A 10,000-nucleotide genomic window follows, 5' to 3' on the forward strand; every position below is an offset into this window, starting at 1 on the left:
GGTAGGTGTTGGGATTATATCTGCAACACGGGCATTATCGAAAGATGGTTAAGTGGAGTCACCCAATGGGTGCCGTGCGTTATCAGGTACGTAATGCACAGTAGAGATACATTGTCGGGAGGTGGAACCCGAAAAATGTACAAGTCCGGGAATACGGGGTGCATCGTATGTAACGTTCGATGTACATATAAAGCCTGGTAGGTGTTGGGATTATATCTGCAACACGGGCATTATCGAAAGATGGTTAAGTGGAGTCACCCAATGGGTGCCGTGCGTTATCAGGTACGTAATGCACAGTAGAGATACATTGTCGGGAGGTGGAACCCGAAAAATGTACAAGTCCGGGAATACGGAAAAGTTCCCCATGAAAGGCTGGGGATACAATTATTGATACAAATAATGTGCCTAAGGGTACATTTATTTTTCTAAGTCCCAGAAATCCGTCACTGAACATCACGACTTACAAACACATCTTCCCCCGGTCCTCCCATATACGGCACGGGAACAAGTATGAAGAATGAAAATCATGTTTGTATGGAACATATAATGTGCCTGAGAGCACATTTTTTTTCTAAGTCCCAGAAATCCGTCACTGAACATCACGACTTACGAAGACATGTTCCCCCGGTCCTCCCATATTCGGCACGGGGACAAGTATGAAGAATGAAAATCATGTGTGTATGAAACATATAATGTGCCTGAGAGCACATTTTTTTTCTAAGTCCCAGAAATCCGTCACTGAACATCACGACTTACGAAGACATGTTCCCCCGGTCCTCCCATGTACGGCACGGGGACAAGTATGAAGAATGAAAATCATGTGTGTATGAAACATATAATGTGCCTGAGAGCACATTTTTTTTCTAAGTCCCAGAAATCCGTCACTGAACATCACGACTTACGAAGACATGTTCCCCCGGTCCTCCCATATACGGCACCGGGACAAGTATGAACAATGAAAATCATGTGTGTATGAAACATATAATGTGCCTGAGAGCACATTTTTTTTCTAAGTCCCAGAAATCCGTCACTGAACATCACGACTTACGAAGACATGTTCCCCCGGTCCTCCCATATACGGCACCGGGACAAGTATGAAGTATGAAAATTTTTGGTCACAGCGTGAAATCCCTCTAATGATCATGAAAATAGCATCGGATCACTTATCTGACCATAAAAAGTGAACCAAAACCCTATTTGGACAAACTTTTTGGTCCTATGAAAAATTCACTTTTCATATATGTCATGGTCGAAAATTTTCTAAGTCCCAAAAAATCACTTATTCTCGAATATCTCGAAAACTACGTATCGGACAGGGGTCAACCAAGGTGTTTTAGAAAGGTCTTTACTAGCTCTATTTAATGAGCCATAGCGACTTTCAAGTGATTTTTTGACACTTTTTCGCATATCGGCATCCTTGGTTCCCATACTGGCCATAGGCCATAGGGCACCGAACGGCCAACTTTTGGTCCGGGGGTGAAATTTTTTTTTCACGAGATTTTGATGAAAATGGCTTCGGAACGCGTTTCTAATAATGAAAAGTGAAACCAAACAGTATTTGCGAAGAAAAAATTGTCCTATGAAAAAATCACTTTTCATATATGTCATGGTCGAAAATTTTCTAAGTCCCAAAAAATCACTTATTCTCGAATATCTCGAAAACTACGTATCGGACAGGGGTCAACCAAGGTGTTTTAGAAAGGTCTTTACAAGCTCTATTTAATGAGCCATAGCGACTTTCAAGTGATTTTTTGACACTTTTTCGCATATCGGCATCCTTGGTTCCCATACTGGCCATAGGCCATAGGGCACCGAACGGCCAACTTTTGGTCCGGGGGTGAAATTTTTTTTTCACGAGATTTTGATGAAAATGGCTTCGGAACGCGTTTCTAATAATGAAAAGTGAAACCAAACAGTATTTGCGAAGAAAAAATTGTCCTATGAAAAAATCACTTTTTCTTAGGGTACGGGTCAAAAATTTTCTAAGTCCCAAAACATCACATTTTCTCGAATATCTCGAAAACTACTTTCGGACAGGGGTCAACCAAGGTGTTTTAGAAAGGTCTTTACAAGCTCTATTTAATGAGCCATAGCGACTTTCAAGTGATTTTTTGACACTTTTTCGCATATCGGCATCCTTGGTTCCCATACTGGCCATAGGCCATAGGGCACCGAACGGCCAACTTTTGGTCCGGGGGTGAAATTTTTTTTTCACGAGATTTTGATGAAAATGGCTTCGGAACGCGTTTCTAATAATGAAAAGTGAAACCAAACAGTATTTGCGAAGAAAAAATTGTCCTATGAAAAAATCACTTTTCATATATGTCATGGTCGAAAATTTTCTAAGTCCCAAAAAATCACTTATTCTCGAATATCTCGAAAACTACGTATCGGACAGGGGTCAACCAAGGTGTTTTAGAAAGGTCTTTACAAGCTCTATTTAATGAGCCATAGCGACTTTCAAGTGATTTTTTGACACTTTTTCGCATATCGGCATCCTTGGTTCCCATACTGGCCATAGGCCATAGGGCACCGAACGGCCAACTTTTGGTCCGGGGGTGAAATTTTTTTTTCACGAGATTTTGATGAAAATGGCTTCGGAACGCGTTTCTAATAATGAAAAGTGAAACCAAACAGTATTTGCGAAGAAAAAATTGTCCTATGAAAAAGTCACTTTTCTTAGGGTACGGGTCAAAAATTTTCTAAGTCCCAAAAAATCACATTTTCTCGAATATCTCGAAAACTACGTATCGGACAGGGGTCAACCAAGGTGTTTTAGAAAGGTCTTTACAAGCTCTATTTAATGAGCCATAGCGACTTTCAAGTGATTTTTTGACACTTTTTCGCATATCGGCATCCTTGGTTCCCATACTGGCCATAGGCCATAGGGCACCGAACGGCCAACTTTTGGTCCGGGGGTGAAATTTTTTTTTCACGAGATTTTGATGAAAATGGCTTCGGAACGCGTTTCTAATAATGAAAAGTGAAACCAAACAGTATTTGCGAAGAAAAAATTGTCCTATGAAAAAATCACTTTTTCTTAGGGCACGGGTCAAAAATTTTCTAAGTCCCAAAAAATCACATTATTCTCGAATATCTCGAAAACTACTTATCGGACAGGGGTCAACCAAGGTGTTTTAGAAAGGTCTTTACAAGCTCTATTTAATGAGCCATAGCGACTTTCAAGTGATTTTTTGACACTTTTTCGCATATCGGCATCCTTGGTTCCCATACTGGCCATAGGCCATAGGGCACCGAACGGCCAACTTTTGGTCCGGGGGTGAAATTTTTTTTTCACGAGATTTTGATGAAAATGGCTTCGGAACGCGTTTCTAATAATGAAAAGTGAAACCAAACAGTATTTGCGAAGAAAAAATTGTCCTATGAAAAAATCACTTTTCATATATGTCATGGTCGAAAATTTTCTAAGTCCCAAAAAATCACTTATTCTCGAATATCTCGAAAACTACGTATCGGACAGGGGTCAACCAAGGTGTTTTAGAAAGGTCTTTACAAGCTCTATTTAATGAGCCATAGCGACTTTCAAGTGATTTTTTGACACTTTTTCGCATATCGGCATCCTTGGTTCCCATACTGGCCATAGGCCATAGGGCACCGAACGGCCAACTTTTGGTCCGGGGGTGAAATTTTTTTTTCACGAGATTTTGATGAAAATGGCTTGGGAACGCGTTTCTAATAATGAAAAGTGAAACCAAACAGTATTTGCGAAGAAAAAATTGTCCTATGAAAAAATCACTTTTTCTTAGGGCACGGGTCAAAAATTTTCTAAGTCCCAAAACATCACATTTTCTCGAATATCTCGAAAACTACTTTTCGGACAGGGGTCAACCAAGGTGTTTTAGAAAGGTCTTTACAAGCTCTATTTAATGAGCCATAGCGACTTTCAAGTGATTTTTTGACACTTTTTCGCATATCGGCATCCTTGGTTCCCATACTGGCCATAGGCCATAGGGCACCGAACGGCCAACTTTTGGTCCGGGGGTGAAATTTTTTTTTCACGAGATTTTGATGAAAATGGCTTCGGAACGCGTTTCTAATAATGAAAAGTGAAACCAAACAGTATTTGCGAAGAAAAAATTGTCCTATGAAAAAATCACTTTTTCTTAGGGCACGGGTCAAAAATTTTCTAAGTCCCAAAAAATCACATTTTCTTGAATATCTCGAAAACTACTTATCGGACAGGGGTCAACCAAGGTGTTTTAGAAAGGTCTCAACAAGCTCTAAATAATGGGCCATAGCGACTTTTTAGTGATTTTTTGACAAATTTTGTCATATCGGCATCCCGAGTTCCCATACTGGCCATAGGCCATGGGGCCCCGAACGAAAAAATTTTGGTCCGAGGGTCAAAATTTTTTTTCTCATAAATTTGTTCAAAACGCCGTCGGAACGCGCCTTAGATCATGAAAAGTGAAAAGAAACAGTATTTTGCAAAAGTTGGGGTGGCCTATGACTTACATGGCCACGTCCTAGGTCCGAGTTCCCGAGGTCGTGTTCTTCAGTGGCGGAAAAAAATGGCCACTTGTGGGAGATGCAAAATGTTCATTTTGTATTATAGGGGACACACTATCGAAGCGAAAATTTCAGAAATGGCCTAAAACGTGAAGAAATGATGGGGTATGTACGAAAAGAAGGTTTTTATGGTCAAACGGTGAAAATTTTTTTTTATGAAAAATTTTGGTCTCCCACCGTTCATGAATTTCTAGGACCAAAAATCGAAAAATTTCAAAACTTCACGATCGAAAGGGAAACGCATATGTGGTGTTCCTAGGTGTGTACGGTGTACGAAAAACGGGTTCACGATGAGATATCAGGCAAATAAGTGGACCTAAAGTGAGTTATACGGGTAAGACGAGGTGTCCAAAGACCGAAATAGGGGTACCAACTGAGAACGAAATGAAGGTCCCCGAAGTCGCCATACAAGTTATAGGAGGTGTCCAAAGTACGAAAAGAGTTCCATATTCGGCTGTTCCTACTATATGGTTCCCTGATTGCTGCTCCAAGGAGTAGTGAGGAAGTGTCCAAAGGTCTGTTGGGGGTATCGAGGTGATACCCTCGACGGACAATATGCACGAAAAGTGGTTCGATGATCTATCCTGTAGGTCGTACGGCAGCCATACCCGGCTGGAAGTACCGCGGTAATTCCGCAATAAAACGTTCGCCAGACGAACAAACAAATTGAATTAGCTCATCGTAGTGTACGGAAACGAAACGAAAATGTAAGGTGATTAGGGATCCGGGAGCAATCTCGCGATCCCATGGTTCGGTGTAAGAAATGATACGAAGTGTTCATAAGTCTCCTCTGGAGGCAGAACCATCGTAGCAAAGTTCGGGAACCCAAGGGTCACAAAAACTCGTAGGACGATATCCACGAATAATCGGGGACTTGTGGGACTACCGTGCCCTGACAAGTCAACTACACCTTAACTGGTGATGGTCGTCCTACGGGGACCTGCGGGGAGCAAAAGGAGTCAGAAACAATCGTAGGACGATATCCACGAATAATCGGGGACTTGTGGGGACTACCGTGCCCTGACAAGTCAACTACACCTTAACTGGTGATGGTCGTCCTACGGGGACCTTCAGGGAGCCCGCAGTAAGTCGCAGGTCGTATGCGAGCCTTGATTGGTCCTGTGGGGGCGTGCGGGGTGTAATGCCTCGGTACGTCAAATGTTGGTGTACGATGTACATCGATAATCTGACATCCTCCTGAACAACCTTTGCTCGTGTGGTTATTGGCGCTGTGGAGTCGGTGTACTGCCGCAGGTCAATGAGAGTGGTCACAACAAAGATTGTGTCACCTGATGAACGTAGAAAGAGAGTCTGCGGGGACTGGTGCCCTGGTAGACAAAAAATATCGAACAAGCAATTGACGAAGACGAATTCTGGTTGATCCTACCAGTAATATACGCTTGTCTCAAAGGTTAAGCCATGCATGTCTAAGTACAAACATAAATGAATGTGAAACCGCATAAGGCTCAGTACAACAGCCATAATTCACAAGATCATCCACCCATCAGTTACTTGGATAACTGTGGAAAAGCCAGAGCTAATACATGCAACATGCCGGGACCGCTGTCCGCTTGCGGGCGGTGGAACTGGTGCACTTATTAGTAAAACCAATCGCCTCCGGGCGGCTTGAGTTGAAGTCTGGATAAGGATGCCGATCGTATGGTCGCTTGACCGACGACAGATCTTGCAAATGTCTGCCCTATCAACTATTGATGGTAGTGTAGAGGACTACCATGGTTGCGACGGGTAACGGGGAATCAGGGTTCGATTCCGGAGAGGGAGCCTGAGAAATGGCTACCACATCCAAGGAAGGCAGCAGGCGCGTAAATTACCCAATCCCGGCACGGGGAGGTAGTGACGAGAAATAACAATATGGACCTCTCTAACGATGGTCCATAATTGGAATGAATTGAGCATAAATCCTTCAATAAGGATCAAGTGGAGGGCAAGTCTGGTGCCAGCAGCCGCGGTAATTCCAGCTCCACTAGCGTATATTAAAGTTGTTGCGGTTAAAACGTTCGAAGTTGATTCCCCGTCCAGACACGCGACCGCCGCGGGCGCCCGGCACACGCCGGATACGTTCGTGCGCGAGCTCGCGGCTGCGACTCACAATGGTGTGCCTGGGCGTCAACCTCGTGATCGGTCGGGCACGTCCCGAGCCGGTGCGTGGTGCCCGGGCAGCTCCCATTTACCTTGAACAAATTAGAGTGCTTCAAGCAGGCTAGTACAAAAGCGTCCACACCCGCCCAGGGTTGGCGTTGGCCGAGAATAATCTTGCATGGAATAATGGAACATGACCTCGGTCTGAGTCTTTTGGTTGGTTTTGTATAGACCCAGAGGTAATGATTAACAGAAGTAGTTGGGGGCATTGGTATTACGGCGCGAGAGGTGAAATTCGTAGACCGTCGTAGGACCAACTGAAGCGAAAGCGTTTGCCATGGATGCTTTCTTACTTATCGAGGTAAGACAGATTAAGAGCTCTTTCTCAAATTTAAGGGTAGTGGTGCATGGCCGTTCTTAGTTCGTGGAATGATTTGTCTGGTTAATTCCGATAACGAACGCGACTCAAACAAGCTAACTAGAACGCTGTCAGCAGTGTGCCTCCGGGCGCACCTGACGTTACGGGGCGGCGGCGCCTTCGCGGGCGGTCGTCGCACTAGTTTGCCCTGCTTAGCGGGACAACTTGTGTTTAGCAAGGTGAGAGTGAGCGATAACAGGTCCGTGATGCCCTTAGATGTTCTGGGCTGCACGCGTGCTACAATGTGGGCAGCAGCGTGTTCTCGCCAATAGGCGCCCCCATTCCGAGAGGAACGGGAAATCACCCAAATGCTCATTTAGTTGGATTGGGGACTGCAACGGTCCCCATGAACCTGGAATTTCTAGTAAGTGCTAGTCATTAGCTAGCGCTGATTACGTCCCCTGCCCTTTGTACACACCGCCCGTCGCTACTACCGATGGATATTTAGTGAGGTCTCTGGAGGCATACCTTCCGCGGTTCCTTCGTGAGCTGCAGTTGGCACGGCCGAAGTTGACCGAACTTGATGATTTAGAGGAAGTAAAAGTCGTAACAAGGTTTCCGTAGGTGAACCTGCGGAAGGATCATTACCGATCAAACAAGTCCGGGAGTGAGGTTGCCAAACGCATCGTCGGCATCACATGCTGACGCGCACGCTACAACCACAAGATGGTGTAGCACACTTGGTAGAGTTGAGCGAAAGCAACTCTTTTAAAGGGATACACATACCACTGACTCGGCGCAGGTCAGTAAAGACGCACACTTTGGCAGTACCGGGTACCTTATACACTGACTGATTGTCGTGTCACAAAGGGGTGATCGACAGTCGCACTTTGGCGTGCTCGGCTCCGCAACCGTCGGGGCCATGGGCGCCTGCAGTGTGGTACTAGGGAACCAGAGTTGTGTGTTGGTTTGTGTATAATGGACATATCATTACCCATCAAACAAGTCCGAGAGTGAGGTTGCCAAACGCATCGTCGGCACAATATGCTGACGCGCACGCTACAACCACAAGATGGTGTAGCACACTTGGTAGAGTTGAGCGAAAGCAACTCTTTCAAAGGGATACACATACCACTGCCTCGGCGAAGGTCAGTAAAGATGCACACTTTGGTAGTACCGGGTACCTTATACACTGACTGATTGTCGTGTCACAAAGGGGTGATCGACAGTCGCACTTTGGCGTGCTCGGCTCCGCATCCGTCGGGGCCGTGGGCGCCTGCAGTGTGGTACTAGGGAACCAGAGTTGTGTGTTGGTATGTGTATAATGGATGGATGGACTTCGGTTCCATTCATCAACTAGTTCGGTGTGTACGTTAAACCCTAGGCAGGGGATCACTCGGCTCATGGATCGATGAAGACCGCAGCTAAATGCGCGTCAGAATGTGAACTGCAGGACACATGAACATCGACACGTTGAACGCATATGGCGCATCGGACGACTCAACCCGACCGATGCACACATCCTTGAGTGCCTACCAAGTTATCTCAACACTCTAACCAAACTGACCGTCCTGACCCCATCATAGGGGGGTAGGCTGTCGCAGCATGGCGTGCTCGATCCGCATCCTTGTCGGGGACCGTGGGCGCTGAAAGTGAGAGTGCTAACACAGAGAGACATACGAGGTATGGTACACAAACCTAAACATACACACACAATGTGAGCATGGGTGAAGAGCGAGCGCGCGTCAAGTCGCACGGTTCGACCTCTAGTATCAACCAACGGATGTATCCACCACAGCATAATAAGGTTATCACCAATTGCACGGGGACTTCCACCGGTTGGCTCGGGTCGAGTAACACTTGCGGCCCAACGCGCTCGTATCTTTCCTCGCATCCAGTTGCAGTCGCGAGACGTGCTCACCGCCGTGTGGGGTGAATGAGGTTAGCACGACAGGGGTGATTTATCACCGCTTCTCCCGTCGCATCATTGTGACAGTGGAGTCTGGTAGGCCTCAAGTGATGTGTGACGACCCCAGAATTTAAGCATATTAATAAGAGGAGGAAGAGAAACCAACCGGATTCCCTGAGTAAGCTGCGAGCGAAACGGAAGAGCTCAGCACGTAGGGACGACGAGGGGCCTCGTCTGTCCGATGCCGTGTACTGGACCAGGTCCGTTATCTGCTACGCACGGTGCAAACAGTTCAAGTCTAACTTGAAGGTGGCCCATTATCCCACAGAGGGTGATAGGCCCGTAGAACGGCACAGGACTGTGGTGGCAGACGGCCGGCTCCATGGAGTCGTGTTGCTTGATAGTGCAGCACTAAGTGGGAGGTAAACTCCTTCTAAAGCTAAATACCGCCATGAGACCGATAGCGAACAAGTACCGTGAGGGAAAGTTGAAAAGCACTCTGAATAGAGAGTCAAATAGTACGTGAAACTGCCTAGGGGACGCAAACCCGTTGAACTCAATGATCCGGGCGGCGATATTCAGCGGTGGGCCTCCGGGCCTACCGTGCACTTATCGATCCGCAGCAAACGGACATCGCGATCCATTGCGCATCTGCGTGAGCATATCATTCCGGCAATAGGCCCCTGGCTCGTGGTGGACGGCTCCCTAGTAGGGGCGGCTTGGCGGCCGCTCCCAACGGGGGTCTCCGCGCCTTTCACACCCGAGAGGCCGGGTCCGACCGAGTCTTGGTGCGCCGCTGGAAGCACGATGGAACGTACGACCGGGGTCTAGGGAGCAGCCTTGTAGCCGAAGGCCTAGAAGCACTCGACCCCCCGATCGGCGATGACGCACTATGCATTGAGGCACCTCCGGGACCCGTCTTGAAACACGGACCAAGAAGTCTATCTTGCGCGCAAGCCAATGGGCGTCGCGTAACCAGCAATGGTTGCGCACACGACTCAAACCCAAAGGCACAGACAACTCGAACAAGGTTGCTAGGGATTACGGGTTCGGCACGGGCGCAAGCCTTCGTCGGGCCCCTCCATCCCGGGGTGTCCCGTCCC

At 46.8% G+C, this 10,000-nt stretch overlaps 2 non-coding genes across 2 annotated transcripts in view; both read left to right on the forward strand.

Annotated features, from left to right (window-relative positions):
* The first annotated feature begins 8,364 nt into the window (after positions 1-8,364).
* LOC118515535 lies at positions 8,365-8,522 on the forward strand. Its single transcript, XR_004907203.1, has one exon. It is a non-coding gene; the product is annotated as a 5.8S ribosomal RNA (ribosomal RNA).
* A 473-nt stretch (positions 8,523-8,995) lies between these two features.
* LOC118515533 overlaps positions 8,996-10,000 on the forward strand; it is a 4,263-nt gene continuing 3,258 nt past the window's right edge. Inside the window, exon 1 of the ribosomal RNA XR_004907201.1 lies at positions 8,996-10,000. This exon is cut by the window's right edge and continues 3,258 nt beyond it. This is a non-coding gene — a ribosomal RNA (large subunit ribosomal RNA).

The sequence above is a fragment of the Anopheles stephensi genome, unplaced genomic scaffold (assembly GCF_013141755.1).
Source record: "Anopheles stephensi strain Indian unplaced genomic scaffold, UCI_ANSTEP_V1.0 ucontig160, whole genome shotgun sequence".
Lineage (NCBI taxonomy): Eukaryota > Metazoa > Arthropoda > Insecta > Diptera > Culicidae > Anopheles > Anopheles stephensi.